The sequence below is a fragment of the Stegostoma tigrinum genome, chromosome 25 (assembly GCF_030684315.1).
Source record: "Stegostoma tigrinum isolate sSteTig4 chromosome 25, sSteTig4.hap1, whole genome shotgun sequence".
NCBI lineage: Eukaryota > Metazoa > Chordata > Chondrichthyes > Orectolobiformes > Stegostomatidae > Stegostoma > Stegostoma tigrinum.
Genome location: NC_081378.1, coordinates 51,760,134 through 51,781,407, shown reverse-complemented (window position 1 = coordinate 51,781,407; position 21,274 = coordinate 51,760,134). Strand labels below are relative to the sequence as shown.

The 21,274-nt window shown below is 41.4% G+C and overlaps 1 protein-coding gene across 6 annotated transcripts in view; it reads left to right on the top strand.

The window, feature by feature from the left end:
• cdk17 (cyclin dependent kinase 17) overlaps window positions 1–21,274 on the top strand; it is a 266,197-nt gene that overhangs the window by 25,664 nt on the left and 219,259 nt on the right. Inside the window, exon 1 of one of the 6 annotated variants that reach the window (XM_059654745.1) lies at window positions 19,999–20,017. The exons of the other annotated variants lie outside the window; for them this stretch is intronic. The gene's annotated coding sequence lies outside the window, so the exon portion shown is untranslated. Of the gene's footprint in view, window positions 1–19,998; window positions 20,018–21,274 lie in introns of those variants that run through there. 6 annotated transcript variants of the gene reach the window in all.

Here is a 21,274-nt window from a genome sequence, read left to right as displayed (position 1 = left end):
GGATATTGAAATCCCTCACCCGTTATATATTTTACTGCCTTTCCACCGTCAATTCTTCCTCAAAAGTGTTGTTCAACATGGAGGAGTACTGATTCATCAGCCTCCCCTATTTGTGCAACCAATTCAAGCAGTATTAACTCTTAAATATCCTTCACCTGTTTCCTCATTTCATTAAATATATGGTGATGTGGGCCTTTTGTCCAGTAGCATAACCATTATGCTACTGATTTGTTGTAGTTGTACAGGGTCTTGCTGAGGCTAAACCTAGAATATTGTGTGCAGTTTTGGTTTCCTTTTCTGAGGAAGGATACTCTTGTTCTTGCGAGTGCAGCAAAGGTTTATCAGGCTGATTCCGTGGATGTTGGGACTGACTTACAGGGAAACATTAACTCAAAACGTTAACTCTGATTTCTTTCCACAGATACTGCCAGACCTGCTAAGTTTGTCCAGCAACTTCTGTTTTGTTTCTGCATCTGCAGTTATTTAAGTTTTTCATTGTTACTGTATCCTATTTTTGATCATTAGCGCCATATATAACCCTCTCTCATTGTAAAGGAACCAGAATTCAGGATGAGCAGTAATTGCTGACTTTGCAGTGATGTCGACATTGGGATTGTTTCTTTTTTAAATACAGTTATATCAACAACCGCTTTGCCTGCAATTAGCAAACTCAACTGACTAGCACTTCAAATGTTAACATACTGCTCTGTTTGGTTTCATATGCATAAAGATATTGTGTTTATATGGTATTGCATTCAGAAGCTAATTATGTTTTTCAATTTGTTACTATAGCTGAGTTGGTAGCAGTCTTGCCTCCGAGCCGGTGGTTGTGTGTTCAAACTGATTCACAACATGTGAGCGCGTGATTTAGTCTGATATTTTAGTGCAGTACTGAAAGAATTGCTACACGAAGAGTTAATAACTCTGGACCTGGAAAAGTACAGTAGGTCAAACAGCATCCAAGGAACAGGAAAATCAACATTTCAGGCCGAAACCCTTCACCAGGACTGGGGAGGCAATGCAAAGTGGTTTGATTTGGTTATTAAATTTAGATATTGTCTGTGAAGGGTGTCATAGCTCAATGTGAAGAATGTTCTGTCCTAGCCTATACTAAAATCAGACTATTTGGTAATTCATTTTTGGGTTGTATGATGTAAATTTGTTATCCTGGAAATTCAAGTTACAATAAGAACAGATTCAGCTAGTGGCAATCCTCTTTAAAATTACCTACTTACGTGTGGCAATTTTGCTGACCAAAATACTGTGTCTGTCCTGTCCTGAATGCATCTGTCAGAGAAAACCAGGGAGAAATCCACTTAGTGGCAGAATAGTCTCGCAGGCCAAGATCATCCCCAATTGTTTTGATGCTGTTGAATTTCAAAGGTCAGGTTATTTCAAGGTCCAAAAGCTACTTTGGCAGTGATTGAGTAAAAGTAAGTGAAAGGGTAGTGTGACTGGTGGGTAGGTAAGTGGGTTGTGTGCAAATGGATGAGTGGGTGATTGCCTGGTGCTGCAGGTAAGGGTCAGGTGGGGACATGGTTGTTTGGTCAGGGTTTGGACGATTGCTTGTGAATTGAGGGTTCAGTTCAATAGCTATCGAGAAGTTAGAGCAATTTTTAATCCTCTAACTTTTCCTGGGAAACTTTTAAGCTTAAGTGATTCAGAAAGACTGATTTTACGGGGTTTTTTGGAGGCTTCTAGTTGCAAGGCAATTACCCATTAGAACGTTCCATTTCCTGGGTAATTGCTTAATGTCAGCTGTGTCAGGACTTCTGCAAGTGATCCCAGAAAGCAACTCTAATTTTACCATGATGACTAGCAAATGGCATTTCTGGGCCACTGTATGTTTTGAGTTAAATGACTGCACTTTTAAACTTATTAATTGGCTATAAAATGTTTTAAGACTCCAGTTTACCATCTCAGCCAGAGATAACAGATGCACAGTACTTGATTTTGACTCATCTTTTAGTGGAGATGCAAAGCCAAAAATCTAATCTTGGCAGTCAGCAGTAATCAGTCAGGTAGTGAACATGTTGCTGGACTGCCTCATGCTATATCAATCTCTCATATGCATTATGCCCCAGCAGAGTACACACAAAAAAACACAAAAACACACTGCATATGTTTCAAGCAAATGGCATAGTCTCAAAGTCAAAGAGGTGCAATCCTCAGTTAAGTTAAGGGGGATGCCCTTAAGTCAGAGTCCTGGCACAGTAAGTTAAGGGGACCACAAAAATCAGTTCATGTGTTTGGGCACCGTCTTCTGGCTGCTCAGGAAGGTCAATTTCATGTTCCTTTACTTATGGGACTGGAAAAATTTAATGCATGCCAACAACTTGAAAAAAGTACTGGTGATCTTTGTAGTGTCTTTAACCTTCTCGAGGTCAGGAAGCTGAAAACAACATTTTGCTTGTTCAGCACTTACTAAGAGTGACTTCAAGGAACCCTGGCAAAATTGAAACCATTTGCAGAATGGGTATCTCTCCACTGGTTGCAGTCATTGGGCATAAAGATGCTTCTGGTTTTTGGAGGTTGATCACGACAACTATTTCACATGATGTCTGGGGCCAGATCACCATCAAAGACCTTTTATCCAATTTGTTCAAGTCCAAAATGAAGATATTCATTGCATGGTATATTCAGTACCATTCAGAAGCTCTGTGTCTGTGTCCACATGCAATTAGTCCTGGACAACATTCATGCTTGATCTGTTAAGTGACTAGTAATATTCACGCTAAGCAAATTCCAGGCAATCAATGATCATCTCTAACAGGAAAGTTTTCTTTTTCGGTTGAGATTCATTTGCCTTTATAAAGTAATTATTGAGCATGCCTCCAATGCCCACTGAGACAGGGCATCATAATTTACTGACTATTTCAAAAAATTCTTGTGGTTAACTGGAACAGACCCATCACTGGTACCATTCTAGTAAAGCTTCTCTGAATGCCGTCCAAGACCATGTCATCCTTTCTAAAGGGTGGTGCCAAGCTGTGCATACTGGTCAAATTTTGATTTTATAATAGTTTTGCATAATTTTCTTGTTTTTGTTTAATAAGCCTAAATTTATTAACCCAAGACTCCTTTCTGTTCTTTTTGAAACAACTTTTCAATTTGCTCTGAGACCATTTAAAGATTTGTTTATATTAATCTCCCAGCTTTTCTTCTTACCCTTTCAAAATTGTTCTGTTAACTTTTTACCGCTTGTCATGAGTTTTCCTTCAAAATCGCATAACTTTACACTTTCTTACATTACATTTCATTTGCCAAGTATCTGCCCATTTCACCAATGAGTGGTCCGGTGTCTTCGTATCTCCTCATTAACTAGAAACTGGACTGGACTAGCCGAATAAGTGGGTTGTGTGCAGTTAAGCCAAATAAGTACAGTGGCTATAAGAGCAGCTCCAAGGCTAGGGGCTTGCAGCTAGTAATGCCCCTTTATTCTCAAGAGCCTTTTCACCATCTTACAAGGCAGAAATCAGGACTGCAATGGAGTACTCCTCACCTAGTTAGATGAGTAGAGCTTCAACAACATTCAAGTAGCTTAGCATGATGGCTCAGTGATGAACACTGCTACCTCATAGCGCCAGGGACCCCCTTTCAATTCCAGCCTTGGGCAACTGCATGGAATTTTCACGTTCTCCCCATGTCTGTGTGGTGTCCTCAGAGTTCTTTGGTTTCCTCCCAGTTAGGTGGATTTACCATGCTGAAACTGTCCATTGGGTTCAGGCATATGTAGGCTGGGTGGATCAGCCATGGTAAATGTGGGGTTACAGGATACGGTGTGTTGGGGGGGGGCACGAGGTCTGGGTGGGATGCTCTTCAGAGGGTCGATGTGGACTGAATGGGCTCAATGGCCGCCTTCTGCATTGTAGGGGTTCTATGATTCTGTGACACAATCTAGGACAAAACACTCACTTTGTTGGCAGCACATTGCAGACATTTAACCCCTCTATAAGTAGCATAAGTGTGTACCACCTACAGGAAGAACTGCAGAAACTGACCTAGGCTCCCTAGACACCACTTTGCATACCCATAACTTCAACCATCTCAAAAAAAAGGCAACAGATTAATTGGGACACTACCACCTGCCAATTACTCTCCAAGTTCTCACCATCCTGACTGTATATTGCTGTTCCTTAAGTGTCATTGGGTGAAAATCCTGGAACTGATACCTGCATTATGAGTCTATCATCACCAAATGGGTGTAGCAATTCAAGAAAGCAGCTTATCACCACCTTTTCAAGGGCAACTAGGTGCAGATAGTAAATGCTGGCCTAGACAGTGAAGCTCATAAACCCTGATTTAATGATTTTATTTAAAATTGAAATTTTGGTAAATCCAGACTTGAAAATTATGTTTTCTGTATCAGAATCCAAATCACTGACATGTGGAACTGGGCTGCAGGACCAAAACTGTCCATGAGAGAATACCATGTTACATTCTGTTCCAGTCCATGAAACGACCATTCACCACTACGGTCTGCTCTCTGTCTTGCATGCAAATTTTATACTGCCAATGATATTGTCTGATTTAATCCAGTGAACTTCATATACGAATGTGATTTTTACCTTTTCACAAAGTGTCAAGGAAATGCAATGATTTTGTAAACGTTCATGTATGTCAGAATTTGAACTTTCTAATGGAATTTTAACTTTTGACACAGTGCTTACAGTAGATTAATATTTACTTAAGAACGTATTCCGCTTTAATCCCAGGTCTTATGATCTGTCTAGGGGCTATACTTTTTTAAAAGTAGACATTGTGAGATATTCAAGGCACTTTTAAGGAGAATGAAGCCACAAGTTTCAATGTTTTGGAACAAGCAATAAACTTAACTACACAATGTTAGACCATTAATATAATCTATACGTACAACATGTATTCTAACGGCTTGAATTAACATTGTTCATGTGGGAAATAGACTGCTCACACAGTCCACAGTGCACCTCAAACAGCAAATGTAATCAAGGTGGAACCAATAGTTTTCTCTAGTTCACCCCAGAGATTGGTTACTCAGTGGGTCAGCCAATCGCGTTTTACTTCACAGGGGATCACAATTTCACTTCACTTCTGCTGACCTGGCTTTGAACGCCCCATCAAGGACCCTTCTAATGTACTGCACTAATGTCTTCTCCCATTCTAGTTGACCACATTCTGTTCCTAAATTTAATCTAGCGATGTAACTATTGTTTAAACCATTAAAATTAAATCAGTTAATTGTTAAATGTGAACAGATGTGTTTACTCAACCTAAAATGTGATCTATTTCTTATATATTAAAGTAGTCACCACAGATTTTTTTTTAAAACATGCAATGCTTAAACATACAGGAATAATGGTAGTACTATCTTGCATAATTGTAGAATCCGTACAGTGTCGAAGTAGGCCATTTGGCTCGTTGAGTCAGCACCAACCCCTGAACAGTATCCCAAATGGACCCAATCCCTACCCTGTCCCTGTAATCCTGCGATCCCCACGGCTAATCCACCTAACCTACGCATCTTTGAACTGTGGGAGGAAACCAAGAGTTACCCATAGGAAACCCATACAGACGCAGGAAGTACGTACCCAAGAGTGGATTTGAGCCCAGGCCCGTGGTCCTGTGAGGCAGCACTGAGCCCTTGCCACCCATAATGTCTTCAAACATTACTAATATCGTTCCAATTTTTTTTCTATCACTTTTTTTTCCAATCACTTTTAAATGTTAACTCAAATGTATTAATGGAAAGCCTGACAGGTAGAGGTTAACCTTTACTATTTACATTTCTACTGTATGCCCATTTGCAAGCACAATGACAGCTCTTTGCTAACAACTTGCTTGTCCAAGCTAAAACTGTCCCAGGCTTTTATTCCTCGAGTTTCTCATCTTGCTGAGTTGCATCAAGAAAATGCTGCTTGTAGATATTTTCTAATCTACCTGTCCAGGGATGTTATTACACAAGTCTGGAGCAAGTATGATCCGAACCTGCCTGTAAGCTTTTCAACCCACACACACACTCATGTGCACTAAAGAATTAATGCTTACAGGTTCCTTCCAAACCCCTCATGGTTTCCTCCAACACAATGCCAGCAACCTTCCCTCATTATGTAAAATTTCTCAGCTCACCAAGACACCTTTTGAGACAAAAACAGAAATTGCTGGGAACACTCAGCAGATCTGGCAGCACCTGTAGAGAGAGAGCAAAATTAACATTTTGGGTCCAGTGACCCTTTAGAATTGACATCTTCTGACTCCAACACTTAGCTGCCTGCTAATTTCTAGAACAATTTCTTGATTTTATTCTAACAGTATAGTGAGTCATTGAGAGAAATTAGATGATTTTGAATTGTCTGTGCAGAATCTGTATAGTTCAGCTGCCATCCCAGCTGTACTTCTAATATGGAGTTTATTCTCTTTCTCCTGCAGTTCTGTCCAAATGAACACCCCTTCAGTGACTCTTGAACAATCTGAGTGACTTATCAAAAATCTGGCAATAAGTCACTGCACTAGGCAGAATTGAATGTTGCCACCTAGTGATGCTGGAAATGTATGTCATCACAAATTTAAATTGATTTTACTGGAGGTGAGTCCCTGACAACCACAAGTCCAATTGCCTGCCAATTCAACACACCACCATGTTCATTGGCTAACATTTCTATGGCAGACCTGCTGTAGTGTTCCAGTGAGCCTCCATACAAGCTGGAAGAGCAAAATCTCACTTTTTCCATTTGGGGACCTTGTAGGCTGTACACCTCAGCATCGAGTTCAATAACTTCAGAGCTTGATTCCTTCCCTCAATGCTTTTTTATCCACCCCACACCCAGTCCTGTTGTGACATGGGTAGTAGGAACTGCAGAAGCTAGAGAATCTGAGATAACAAGATGTAGAGCTGGATGAACACAGCAGGCCAAGCAGCATCAGAAGAGCAGGAAGGCTGACATTTCGGCCAAGACCCTCCTTCAGAAAAGGTAATTTCTTTTTTTTCAGAAATTTTCTGAAGAAGGGTCTAGGCCCGAAATGTCAGCCTTCCTGCTCCTCTGACGCTGCTTGGCCTGTTCTGTTGTGACATGGGTTGCTTTTAGCACAGTCACCCATTCCTACATATTCATTGACCCACAATCACTTTTTGTGGGTTGTATTCAGCACAGCTAACCCATTTTCTCACTCTTAGCTCTCCGTAGCTCTCATTCATCCTTTATTCCATTCTGGCCTGCAGTACATTAACTCCTTATCCACCCCTTTTACATCTCTCTCTGGGTGCTGTCTCCAACTATGTACCCACCCCAAACCTAGTTTGTCACAATAGTTTTGATGATGAGCCACTGAACTCAACTGATAACTCTGTTTTCTTCTCACAGATGCTGCCAAACCTATTGAGTTTCTTCAGCAATTTCTGTTTCATTTCAGATCTCCAGCATGTACAGTTCTTTGTTTTGTTTTATAATGAAGCAATTAAGCCCGACTTTACTTTAGAAATACAAATGTTTTCATCATGAAATGTCATTGAACAAGAGATCTTGTAGGATGAACATTGAAGTCGCATGATTAATTTAGTGTTTGCTTTGAGTACACATAATCCACTATGCATTACACTGACATAGGCAGCCATGTCTTTAGCTGGTTAGGTCCTATTTTCCATCATCTTTTCTAACTACAACTTCTCAATATACATACCCTCATAAGATATTTCTTGAATCTCATCTCTGACCAAAGTTTTGATTATTCTCTTAATTTTCCCCATGTTTGCATTTGGCATCATTTATGCCTCCCTATCCCTTTGTGATGTGCCTCGTGTTATTTTTCAGTGTGTGACTGCCAATCTTTTGTTTGTCTTGAAAATTACGTTAAGGATCAGGTAGAATGACATGCACCATGTGTAGGCATTATCTAGAAAAGTGTTCCATATGGGACCCTATATCTCAATGGAAATGTATCTAACTATAATTGACCTGTTTCTGCAATTGCTTGTCGTATTTGTATAATCCAGAAATATGCCATTGTTTTGGATACAGTTAAAGTTGCAGGATATTAGGCTGTAAATTTTAAATGTCTTTAAATTTAGCCAGTTCCTTTTGTGTAATTTGTATTATTCCTGCTTGCTATGCAAACCTGGAATCTAATGAGGTAATGTCAAAAAAAATTGCTTGTGCCTGAGGGTGAGTAGTTGTACAGGATGAAAATGACTATACAGCTATAAAGGTCATCCTTACAGATCAAGTAAGAGGGATTAAGGTGGAGGTGGTTAGGATGTGAAAGGTGCTTTAGGGATGAAACAATGAAGAGGATTGGGCAGGAGTGAGGTTTGAATGATCCATGGATTGTTAAAACTACCGCTAAAGCTGCAGGCTTATATAATGTGAAATCTCTTGTTAAAATCAGTACATGTAAGGTTTGGAGTGGTAGGAAGTAGGAGTTTAGGAATTAGGTGCAATCTATGTCAAAACAAGAATGTAGAAATGTGCAAGCTGTGCTAAAATACATGGTGGGTGGAAACGCTAATATCTATGGTTTACAAAAAAGGTGTGATGCAATGTAAAATAAGTTTCATCCCAGCTGTGTCTCAATGGGGGAATGTAATGCAGATCTGGTTTGATCTCAAGAGAAAGGAAATGGTTTCTGCCTTCATTTTTCACACTTACTGATAGTTGATTTAAAAATGGTCCTGGCAGAATTATAATTATACATGGTCGGGACTTTGTATCACCCAGTGTGATTTTAAAAAAGTCCTAATGTTAGCATAGCATATTTTAGTATTTTTTTAAGAAATAGAATCGGTTTTACAGTTGTGGATGAATTAGAATGCTATGATGAGAACAAGTAGCTCTCACAGCAGGCATGTCCAAAACTGGGCCCACAAACAATAGTGTGGCCCTTCAAGTTGTACTATCCAGCCCACCTAGCCACTGTTTAAAATCCAGATAAGTACAACGGAATATTTTGTTCGGAATTAATCCTCCAGTCAGAGGCCAGTCGTGTCTCATGTATCTTTGCTGCTAGACTGTGTCTTTTGTGAGCCTGTGATTGGAGGAACAACACAATTTAAATGGTTTAACTTAGCCTGAGCCATCACTGTGGATCTGTGGGACAGGGTCTGAAAATGTTGCAGTGGACACAGGCTTTGAGAACAGTGAAATGAGAGCCTCACAGCTAGGGATGGGGTGGTTGGGGGATGAGTGAACAGATTATCAAGGGGGTACCTGCAGGGCCAAGCGATCCATCAAGAAAGGAGTTATTGGAGTAGGGTGAATGAGTGAGTGACTAGGGTACAGATGGAAGTTTCACTGTCAGATAGTGGCAGGGTGGTAAGGTGAGAGAGAGATTGGAGCTTGTGGGGGTGTATGGGCAAGTGAGTGGAACTGAGACGAACAGACAGCCCCCCTCCCCTGCAAAACCCAATCCACAAAGCAGCAAACTGCATTTGACCTCCACTTTCATATCAATTTTGCTGAGGCTAACTCGGAATGTGCTCCACTAGACGGGAACAAAAATCAGATTGTTAAACCCAACTCCTTAGCTTGGCCAAGGTGTGATGTTGCTGTGGCTTTAAGAGGTTACTTTGCCTTTTTTTTGAAGTGTTTTTTTTCAGTCAGAGGTACGGAGCAGTCTAACAGAATTACTGGAATAAACAGCTTGTGAGGCCTTGGGAGCAAAACAAGTAGCTTGAACGGGTGTGGTCAAAGTACCACAGAGCCAGAATCTTTAGCTTTCAGCAGAAGCTGCAAGGATTGTGAAAAGCTGCTACATCTCTCTTTGTTCTGTCTAAAAGCTGGAGTTGTCCCACTGTCAGAATTACCTTTTGACGCCCTTTCCTCCTCGATTAGAAAACTGCGTGCGAGACGATCTGTTTTCTGAATTTGCCTTTTGCTGAAGGTGTGTTTATGGAATGTTACTATGTTGGAACAGTTAGTAATAGGTACTGTATCTGTTATTTTGTCAAATATTCCAATAGAGTTACAGCTAAGCCAATTCTTTTATTTATTCTTTTGTTGTATTTTAACTACAGTGGATAAATAAAGTATGTTTTGATTTAAATCTGGTCGTTTGACCAATCGAACTGCATCTGGAATGCACACTTTACATTTACCTTTAAAATAAGAAAAAGTTAGGGCCTGGAGAAACTTCTAAATATTTTGAGGGGGTTTGCTCTGTTTGATTATTAAAAAAAGTGGTCTCTTTCCCTGGTGAGAAATAGTAGGAACTGCAGATGCTGGAGAATCTGAGATAACAAGGTGTAGAGCTGGATGAACACAGCAGGCCAAGCAGCATCAGAGGAGCAGGAAGGCTGACATTTCGGGCCTCAACCCTTCTTCAGAAATGGGGGGAGGGTAAGTGGGTTCTGAAATAAATAGGGAGAGGTGGGAGGTGGATAGAAGATGGATAGAGGAGAAGATAGGTGGAGAGGAGACAGACAGGTCAAAAAGGTGGAGCCAAAGATAAAGGTAAGTGTAGGTGAGGAGTTAGGTTAGGTCAGGTCAGGGTGGTGGGGATGAGGTTAGTAGGTAGGAGAAGGGGGTGGGGCCTGAGGTGGGGTTAGGTGGGAGGAAGGACAGGTTAGGGAAGCAGTGGGGACGAGCTGGGCTGGTTTTGGGATCAGTATGGGGAGGGGAGATTTTGAAGCTTGTGAAGTCCAACGCATCATTCTCCAACACTTCTGCCATCTGCAATCCGACCCTGCCACCAAAGACATTTTTGCCTTCCCACTCTTGTCCGCTTTCCGGAGAGATCATTTTCTCTCCATGACTCCCTTGTCTGCTCCACACTCCTCTCCAGCCCCACCACACCTGGCACTTTTCCCTGCAACCGCAGGAAGTACTACATCTGCCCGTACCCTCCCCCCTTACCCCATCCCAGGCTCCAAGAAGACTTTCCACATCAAGCAGATGTTCTCCTGTACATGTGCTAATGTGGTAAACGGCTGTTCCCGTTGTGGCCTCCTCCACTTCGGGAAAACCAAACGGAGGCTTAGGGACTGCTTTGCAGAACACCAATGCTCAGTTGGCACTAAACAACTGCACCTCCCTGTCGCAAACCATTTCAACACCCCCTACCATTCCTCAGACGACATGTTCATCCTGGGCCTTCTGCAATGCCACAACAATGCCACCCGAAGGTTGCAGGAACAGCAGCTCATATTCCACTTGGGAACCCTGCAGCCCAATGGTGTCAATGTGGACTTCACAAGCTTCAAAATCTCCCTTTCCCCCTACCGTATCCCAAAACCAGCCCAGCTCATCCTCGCCTCCCTAACCTGTCCTTCCTCCCACCTATCCTCTCCTCCCACCTCAAGTTCCACCCCCATCTCCTAACTACTAACCTCATCCCGCCCCCTTGACCTGTCCGTCCTCCCTACCTCCCCACTTACACTCACCTTTACTGGCTCCATCCTCACGTCTTTGACCTGTCTGTCTCCTGTCCACCTATCTTCTACTTTATCCATCTTCTTTCTGCCTCCCCCTGTCTCCCTATTTATTTCAGAGCCCCCTTCCCCTCCCCCATTTCTGAAGGAGGATCTAGGCCCGAAGCGTCAGCTTTCCTGCTCCTCTGATGCTGCTTGGCCTGCTGTGTTCATCCAGCTCTACACCTTGTTATCTTTCTTTCCCTCGTGATCCAGACTTGTGTCCTGGTGTTCTTTTTCCCCCTCTTGGTCTGCTGCTTAACTGAAAAGGCATGCAAAAGTTTTATTATTTACTTTCAATGTTTGACAATTTTCAATGTTCCGTTTATAAATTGCTGTTTTGAATGCTAAATTTTTTGTGTTGGATTTTTAAAAAGTACATGTTTCCTGTTGTGGCAAACGTTATCTTTCTGAAATTTTCCCCTGACTCCCAGCCCCAGACAACAGGAATGTTGAAATGTGTCCCCCTCCCCATTCCGCCATGCGTAAAGGTTGGACAATGTCTTGTTAAAACCATTTTACCCACTTAAAAAATTAGTCAAGCATAGAGGGATATAGAAGCATTTTAATAAGATGAGTGACAAATATTAAGCTTCATTCAGAGAAGTAGTGGGTTTGTCAGGGCATGTAGCTGGTGAGTATTGCAGAGAGCAATACTGAGGGATTTATAGTATGAGGCCAACAATTTTAAAAGAGTATTTTGATTTAATGCAGGCCAACAAAAGTGAGTTTCATATCTGATGAGAAGGTAGTTTAGCTATTTTACGATTGCTCTCCTATCTAAAGCCCCTTCCATTTTCTAATCTACGTATTATCTCTTGGCTACACCATTTGAAAGTGCAAAATATTTTCTGTTTGTACTCAACAAATTTATGTACCGTTACCTTCCCTCTCTAGAAGAAGGATGTAGATGCAGAATTTGGGACAGTGAGGTTCTTGAGCAGTTTGAAAAAAGGAGTGAGAAGGTATTGGAGGATTTGATGCACTTAAAAGTTGAGACATCCCCATGTCTGGATGACTTTCGTCCTGGGCTGGTATGGGAGTTAAGAAAGAGGAAATCACAAGTGCCCTGGCCCAGATTTTAATTTGTCTCTGGCCACAGGAAAGGTGCCAGAGGATTGCAAGACCACTAATATGATTCCACATTTCAAGGAGGGTGTTAGAGTTAAACCAGTGAGCCTGTGGTAGACAATCTACTGGAGAAAATTCTGAAGGAGAAAATTGTCTTTGTTTCAGCAAGGCTTAAGCAGAGGTAGTCAGCATACTTTTGTTAAAGGGAAGTCATGCCTAACAAATCTAGTTGAATTTTTTTAAGGATGTGAACAGATTTGTGAATGGGGGTGGTGTGGTTGATGTATAGGGCATCCCCAATTTACAAGTATCTGACTTACAAATGCTCTTATGTGGAAGTGATCTCCCGTGTGTGCAATTTTGAAGATGTATGTCGGTCTCCAATACTTACAGACTGCAGCTTTACATTGTTCTGCATTGTGTTTTGACTTGCAAATAGACTCTGGAGTGGAACTTGTTCACAACCTTAGTTTATATGGATTTCATGGTCCCACATGGGAGACTGATAAAATAATAGCTCATGGGATCTAGGGTAGCTTTGCAAGTTGGATCCAAAACCGTCTTAGTGACACGAGACAAAGAGCAGTGGTAGAAGGCTGTTTGTGTGACTGGAGGACAATGTCCAGCGACGCACCACAAGCTTCAGTGTTGGGTCCCTATAGTTGTGATATATACGAATGATGTAGCTAAGAATGTAGGGGGAAATGATAAGTTTTTTTGTGGATGATACAAAGATTGCTGTGTTGACAGTGAAGAAGGATGTTTTCAGTTACAGGAGGATGTAAACGTATTGGCCATTTGAACAGATCAAGTGCAGATGGAATTTAAACGTGTGAGGTAATGCTGTTTGGAAGAAGTAACAAGACAGTGGAGTACTACCAGGAGGCTCAGAGGAACAGAGTGATCTTGGAGCTACTTGTCCATAAATCCCTGAAGGTGGCAGGCAGGTTAATAAGGTAGTTAAGAAGGTGTATGGGGCTCTTGCCTTTATGGCATTATCAGTGAGGAGAGGCTAGGTAAAGAGATTGTGTTTTCTTTGGAGCAGAGAAAGTGAACTGGGCACTTGACAGAAGGGCATGGACAAGGTAGATAGAAAGCACCTTCTTCCTTTAGTGTTATTTTATTAACTAGTTATGCCATCTTGAGAAATCTTAGATTAAGCCTTTTGATACTCACTTGTCACTTTTGGCTCGATGTGGTGAGAGTGGTGGCTCTCTGTCTGAATTGGAAAGCTGGAGATTTCAGCCTCTCGTGCACCAATTTTCATAGATTCATATCTAGGCCAGGAGTTGTCTTTTGAAGTTCTCCTCGCGTCCTGAAAATACTTTACATTCAATGAACATTATTAGAACGGATGGTAAAATTAGAGACCTTGTTGTATCTCCATTGCTGCAAATTTATGTTCAAGTGGCTATTCAGTTCACTCTTGTAGACTGCAAGTTACGGTACATTACCACTCAAAAATAAAGTTGCTAGAAAAGCTCAGCAGGTCTGGCAGCTACCTGTGAAGGAGAAAATAGAGTTGACGTTTCAGGTCCAGTGAGGAAGGGTCACTGGACCTGAAACATTAACTTTGCTTTCTCCTTCACAGATGCTACCAGACCTGCTGAGCTATTCCAGCAACTTTGTTTTTGTTCCTGATTTGCAGCATCCTCAGGTCTTTTGGTTTTTACGCAATACATTATCGCTTGCAATGTAAAATCAAAATATTCTACCCTGACATCGCTTGCCCAAAGCCAGCACCTTGTCATCTGTTTTATTACTCTGCATGGGACCTGCTGTGCACCAGCAGCACGGCGGCTCAGTGGTTATCACTGTTGCATCATGCCAGTACGGACTCCGGGTTCCATTCCAGCCTTCAATGACTGTGTGGAGTTTGCATGTTTTCCCTGTTGTCTGCGTGGGTATCCTCTGGCTGCTCCAGTTTCATCCCACAGTCCAAAAATGTGCAGGTTAGGTGGATTGACCATGCTAAATTGCCCAGTGCTGTCCAGGGTGGTGCAGGCTAGGTGGGTTAGCTATGGTAAATTTGGGGTTACAGGAATAGGGTGAGGGGTGGGATGATGTTCAGACGGTTGGTGCAGAATGGTCTCTATCTGCACTGTAGGGATTCTATAATTTCTAAATTGGCAGCCACATTTTGTCTAAAAATCATATTAACTACATTTTCAAAGATGTTCAGTGGAATTAAGCAAGTTAGGATGACCTGAGCAAGCCAGAAGAGTTCTCAACGGACAGGAGTAATTCCATTTACAACCAAAAATATTTTAAATTTGTAATTTTTGTATTTTCTCAATCATCTAATTCAATGACTCTTAAATAGTAAATGTAGTCCTATTGTTACTGATAACATGATGATTATGGAGATAATTGCCAGTAACAAGCACACACCCTTCCTATTTCTGCTGAAACTGTTTTTTTGTTTTTTGTTAACTCCTGTTGCCAGATTTAAACTGGCCCAAAGACAAGTTGTTTACTTTTTTGTGACATTGTTTTGAGAACTGAAAGAAAGTGCAAGGAAAAAAGAATTTCCTCTTCTCTCTCTTGGTTCACATGCTAATTATATATCGTCCTGTTTGGGAGCTTCCTGTGTGTAAATTGGCGACTCCATTTCCTGTATTATAGCATTACTACATTATGCTTGCTATATGCAGTGGCCAATGTAACCAGGAAATTAGCACTCCATTCTGTGCAAGTCAGTGATATGGCAGATGGATTACTGCCACCCCTCGCTGATTCTTACTTCCATTAAAAGCGTCAAAAGTGGAATAGTTTATCTGCTGAATTAAACCAAATTGGTTCCAGAAGTTTTTACACTCTATTTGAATTAGCCAAGCGTGCACCAGCTAACGGATTGCAATATTGAACTGTCATTTATAAAAAGTTAATGTTTTACATGCAAGTTTAAGTTAAATCAAATGACTATTTACTCCAAGCATTAAAAGAGTTTGTAGTTGCATTAAACTGGCTACTACGTAGCATACTAGACAATGTGGATTGTAGTGAGCTTCAATGAGGAACAAAGGATTTAGCATAGAATTAGGCCTATCGACCCATCGAGTCTGCTCACCGTTCAATCACTGTTGATGTGTTTCTCAATCATGTTCTCATGCCTGCTCCCCATTACCCTTGATCCCCTTACTGATCAAGAACCTATCTATTTCTGTCTTAAATGCACTCAATGACTTGGCCTCCACAACGTTGTGTGTAAATGAGTTCCATAGATGAAACACCCTCTGGCTTAAGAAATTCCTCTCATCTCAGTTATAGAGTCATAGAATCATACAGCACAGAAAAAAATCCTTCAAGCCAACCACGTTCCCAGACTAAACTAGTCCCACCTGCCTGTTCTTGGCTGAAGCCCCTTGAAACCTTTCCTGTGCATGATCTTATTAAATGTTTTTAAAATTTGTAATTGCAGCTGCATCCTCCACTTTCTCTAGTAGTTCGTTCCACACACAAGCTCCCTCTTTGCAAAAAAAAGTACCCCCTCCTATCCTTTTTAAAGCTTTCTATTTTCACCTTCAAAATATGCCCCAAGTTTTGAATTTCCCCCACCCTCAGGAAAAGATCCTTACCATCAAACCTGGGTATCATCACTGGTTCAATGAAAAGTACAGAAGAGCAGCTCTAGGCATGCCTAAAAATGAGATGTCAACCTGATGAAGTTGTACAACAGGCCTACCTGCATGCCAACCAGAATAGCTGCAAGTGATAGGCAGCATGATTAAATGGATCAGATTTGAGCTATACAGTCCTGTTGCACTGCTGGAGCTATACCTGACACAAAGGAAGATGGTTGTGGTTGTTGGATGTCGGCCATCTCAGTTCCAGGGTCATCTCTGCAGGAGTTCTTTAGGTAGTGTTCAAACCCTAACCACCTTCAGCTGCTTTGGAGAAACACACAATAACTGAGAATGAGTTGGCCATTCACTCTTTCGACCCTAGGCCGCCACTCAATATAATCATGGCTGATCATCCAACTCAGTACCCTGTTCCTGCTTTCTCCCCATATACTTTGATCCTTTCTGTCCTAAGAAGTATATTTACATCTTTCTTCAAAGTCTTCAATGTTTTGGCCTTAACAGTTTCCTTGGCAACAATTCCACAGGGTCACCACTCCCTTGGTGAAGAAATCCCGACTCATCTCTTGTCCTAAAATCCCTTAATCCTTAGTCTGTAACCCCTGGTTCTGAACTCCCTGGTCATCAAGAACACTTGTTCAGCATGTATCCTATCTAATCCAGTTAGAATTTTGTATTTCTATGAGATTCTGCCCCTCATTCTTTTAAACCCTCTTGAATATAGTTTTAACCAATCCGGTCTCTCCCATGTGTCAGTCCAGCCTACCCAGGAATTTGTGTGGTAAACCTTGATTGCTCTCCCTCAAAAGCCAGAACATTCATCCTCAGATAAGGACACCAAATTGCATGCACTTGGTTCACGTTTGGTCTTACCAGTGCCTTAGTAGCTGTAGCAAGACATCTCTGCTCCTGTACTTGAAACTTCTCACTATGAAAACCAACATGCCATTTGCTGCCTTTGCCACCTGCTGCACCTGCGTACTTACTTGCAGTGATTGGCTTATGAGGACGGACAGGCCTCATTATTTTTCCCAATGCATTGTCATTCGGACAGTCTGCCTGCCTGTTTTTGCTGCCGAAGTTGATTGCCTCACCGTTATCTACATTATACTGTATTTGCCCTTGACCTTCCTTCCATAATAAGGTCAAAAGTGGGCTTGTGCAATCATTGGTGAACAACGGTCAACATCATTTGCGACTGCAGTACTAAAGCAGTACTTGTCTCAGTGCTGTAAGATCTGGCGATATCCAGACTTGGACTGAAAAATAGTCAGTAACATTTGCATCTCACAAATGCTATGCAATGGTATTTTCCTACAAGAGACAGTCTAAACATCGTCCCATGGCATCCAGTGGGCATTACCATCACTAAATCCCCCATTATCAACATCCAGGGTGTTGCCATTGACCAGAAACGGAACGGGACTATCCATATAATTGCTATGAATGCAATAACTTCAAAAGCAGATCAGAGGCAAGGAATTCTGCACCAAGTAACTTGCTTCCTGACTCCCCAAAGACTGTAGAACATCTACCAGGCACAAGTCAGATGCCTGGATGAGTGTAGCCTCAACAACACTCAAGCTTGAAACCGTCAGGACAAAGCAGCCCACTTGATTGGCACCACATTGACAGACATTCATTCCTCCACCTCTAATGGTCAGTTGCAGCAGTTGTGTCGCATTTACAAGATATACTGCAGAAATTCACCAAGGCTCCTTCAACACGACCATCCAAGTCCATGGCCGCTTTCGTTGAGAGTATCAAGAGAACACATACGGGAGGACGCCACTATTCCAAGCTGCTCACCATCCTGATTTACTGTCATTGAGCCAGGACTAAAATCCGGGAATTCTGTTCCAGTGGTATTGTCTGTCCCCAAAACACATGAACCACAGCAATGCAAGAAGGCAGCTCATCATTACCACCTCGACAGCAGCTAAGGGTGCGCAATAAATGTCGGCCCAGCCAATGATGTCTGCATTTCATGATTGAATCAAAAAAAACTTTGAAATACACACAATCACAATTAAGACAGACAAAGAACAAATAGTTTAACACACAAGTCAAGCATATGTACAGCATAAACAAATTACGAAGATCAAAAGTCCAGAGTGCATGATGGAGAGTTATTTGACTCAGTCCATTTTGATTTTTGCAGTGGTGAAACATTTCTTTGTAAAGTGTATCCTATAATGCTCATTGTCCCTCAAAGGACCTGGAACAAAGAAATGATTCATTAACCCCTACTCATTGCACAGTACCAAACCTAGGATAGTGTGTTATCTTGTGATAATGGGAACTGCAGATGCTGGAGAATCCAAGATAATAAAATGTGAGGCTGGATGAACACAGCAGGCCCAGCAGCATCTCAGGAGCACAAAAGCTGACGTTTCGGACCTAGACCCTTCATCAGAGAGGGTGATGAAGGGTCTAGGCCCGAAACGTCAGCTTTTGTGCTCCTGAGATGCTGCTGGGCCTGCTGTGTTCATCCAGCCTCACATTTTATTATCTTAGTGTGTTTTCTTGTTGGTTCCTCCGAGCACTGGTCTGAAAACACATTTTGTACACACTCCAGAATTCCTCCATCACCATATTTTTACAAATGTAGTACACAGATGATTACTGTGATTACATCGCCTACCTTACCACAACAGTTTGGAGACCTACAAACAATATCCATTAATGTTGTCCTTCCCTTGTTAGTCTTTGGCTCTACCTAGACAAGGTCTAGATTTTCTGAGCTAATATACTGCATCACTACAGCACTGATGTTGTTGTCATTTACTGTCCATCTCTCTTTCCTTTTTGCCTGTCCTTCCTAAGTATTGAATAATCTTTGTTTAGTTCCCAGCCCTCCAGCTATGTCTTCATAACAACAATTATATTTTACCCCTTTACAGCTATTTGCATTGTTAATTTTTCCATCTGACTATGAATACATTCAGTTACAGTCCCTTTAGATTTGTCTTTTTAACATTTTTACACTTTTCTTTCCTATGGGCCTATTCCTATGATCCTTGTTTCCTATGACTTCCATTTTTGCTTTCCACTTTTCTGTCTTCTGTTTTTAACTTTGTTTCTCTTTTTTGTGTCTCCCAGTTTGAATTCCACTCTCCCTGCTACTCCAGTTGTTTTCCACTTGCCCCGCAAAGATATCGGTCCCAGTCTTGCTGGATGTGCAGTCCATCCAGTCTGTCCTGGTGCCAGCTTCCCCAGACTCTGTTCCAATGCATCAGCAATCTAAATTCCTTCCTCCTACGCCATCATATATTCCTCCTGCTCTATTCTCCTGTTCCTGATCTTGCCAAAAAATGGCACCAGGAATAATCCTGAAACTGCTAACTTTTGAGATTCTCCTTTTTAATTTTATATCCTAATTCCCTATGTTCAGCTTTTAAGATCTTAACTTGTCTATTTTTTAAGTGTACAATATTTGTATTGACATGAACCCTGACCTCTGGTTCACCCTCCCCCTTCAGAGTGTCCTGCAGGTGAGCAGTGACACCCTTGAGCCTGGCACCAGGGAGGTATCACACCATCCTAGTCAATGTTGTAATTGAACCAGAATTTTCAATTGTAGGTTAACAGAGCTTCATTGACAACTTAGCTGAGTGTTTCTTCACTCTGCAGGCTAAATAACATGCTTACAACTCAGTTCTGATTTTGATACTCTTTTTGTTAGAAAAATCAGTTCAAAGTGTAATAAGTTACTGAACAGGATTTATTAAAACAGCTACAAAACAGAGCCACAGGAGGCACTCTCTCCGCTCACCAAGGTGACAGACACTAACACATTCCTGCTGCCTGCAAAACCCACCCAGCAGAAGCTGATGCCCTAGGGACTGGGGACTAGTCATACTCCTCCAACAGAAGAGAGAGAGAGAGAGAGAGAGAGAGAGAGGACTGAACTGACAACAGCTCCTGATAGGCAACTGGTTCCTGCTCAGGCCAAAGCCAGTAGATGGCCATGCTGTTTTGAAGCATGGTGAGTCTATTGATTTATACCATTTTAAGTGAATGCAGGTAGTTCTGCTATATTACGTGTTTCATTAACGTGAATTAACTGTAATGCAGTTGATTAATAAATGGACACTGATTGGACAAAATGAACTTTCTGCTGTACAGGTATAGTGGTTTTCCAATAATGCGATTTTATATAGCCTGAGGCCACACAAAAACACAACTATTGTGTTATAGGAGAACTACCTGTATGTAAATCTTAGATGTGGCTGAAGGTAATAAAAATTACTTTTTATTTAAAAATAAACCTGCTCCCTTGATTGGACCTCCAATTCCGCATCAGCTGCAATGCACCAAATTGGTGGTTGCAGAAAGATTACCATGCCTAGATTGTTGAAGCTGGAGCTCCCATCTAACTGACCACTACGGAGATCATTAAAGCTAGCTGGCAACGCAGACCAGACCATCTTACAAAGAAGACACATATCGAATCCCACCACCTGCAGTGCGGTCTCCACATTTGAGGAGCTGTAGCAAACCACTAACCCTCTTCTACAGCAACTTCCAAACCTGAATATTCAACTAACTGAAAAACAGAGTCCGCAGAGACATGGGAATGCCAGCACCTGCAATTTTCTAGCCAAATCACGTACTATCCTGATTTGGAACTAAATTACTGATCCTTCACTTTCACTGTATCGAATTCCTGGAACTCCCTTCCTGCTAACACTATGTATCTAAACCATGGACTTAAAATGGTTCAAAACATTGACTGATCACTACCTTTTCAGGAACAATTGGGAAAAGGTAAATGCCTGCATCCTGTGAAAGAATTTAATATAGGGGCACATAAGAATCATGTTAAATGATAAGAGAATTTTAGTCAGCAGATATACTGAGTTGCATGATTTTTTTTCAAGCTGTATATTCTAGAGGCAATTTAATTGTTCAGGAAAGGAAGAATACAAAATAAAGAGAATATGAAATGCTTTACCTACTAAATAATGTGTATTTTTGCACAGAGTTCTAAAATGTCAACCATGCTTGCGAAACTTTCTATCAATGGAAATAACGTGCAAGTATTGGATTGGTTCAGACTTGACAAAGCAATAGTTTGTGAAGGCAAAAGCATTTGACATGAATGGGGAAAACAAACATTCTTTAGGAAACTGTCACATCAGAAGACATGTTAAAATTCTAGTTGATGTTGAAGGGGGTAATAAAGCTGAGTGCTTTTAAAAGAAAAAGATGATTTGTGCATTCATCAGCTACAGTTCAACTT